Raw genomic sequence first — 257 nt, 5'->3', positions numbered from 1 at the left:
CTGGGGCTCCCCAAGCCTCTGCTCAGGCTGCAGGTGATTGCAGCACCTCGGCACCGGTGCCCATGCCATTTGCCAAATCTTGCCGTTTTGCCATTTTGAGACACTCCGTCATCCTGGAGGCATGGAAGGAGGGGCTCTCTGGGCACAGGACTCTGCTCAGGTCCTTCCCAAAGGTGCCAGATGGGAGCAGAGAGAGTCACCACTCACAGCCCAGTAACATAAAGGGGCCTGACCAGGACCCGCAGCCCCCCCACAAC

General features: G+C 60.3%; 1 protein-coding gene across 1 annotated transcript in view; it reads left to right on the top strand.

The window, feature by feature from the left end:
- The window catches only part of NDRG3 (NDRG family member 3), a 12,813-nt gene that overhangs the window by 3,046 nt on the left and 9,510 nt on the right, over positions 1 to 257 (top strand). The gene's annotated exons all lie outside the window — the stretch shown is intronic.

Source organism: Apaloderma vittatum, unplaced genomic scaffold, assembly GCF_000703405.1.
Source record: "Apaloderma vittatum isolate BGI_N311 unplaced genomic scaffold, ASM70340v1 scaffold24620, whole genome shotgun sequence".
NCBI lineage: Eukaryota > Metazoa > Chordata > Aves > Trogoniformes > Trogonidae > Apaloderma > Apaloderma vittatum.
Note: the sequence above shows the minus strand (reverse complement) of the source record. Positions and strands in the feature narration are given on the sequence as shown.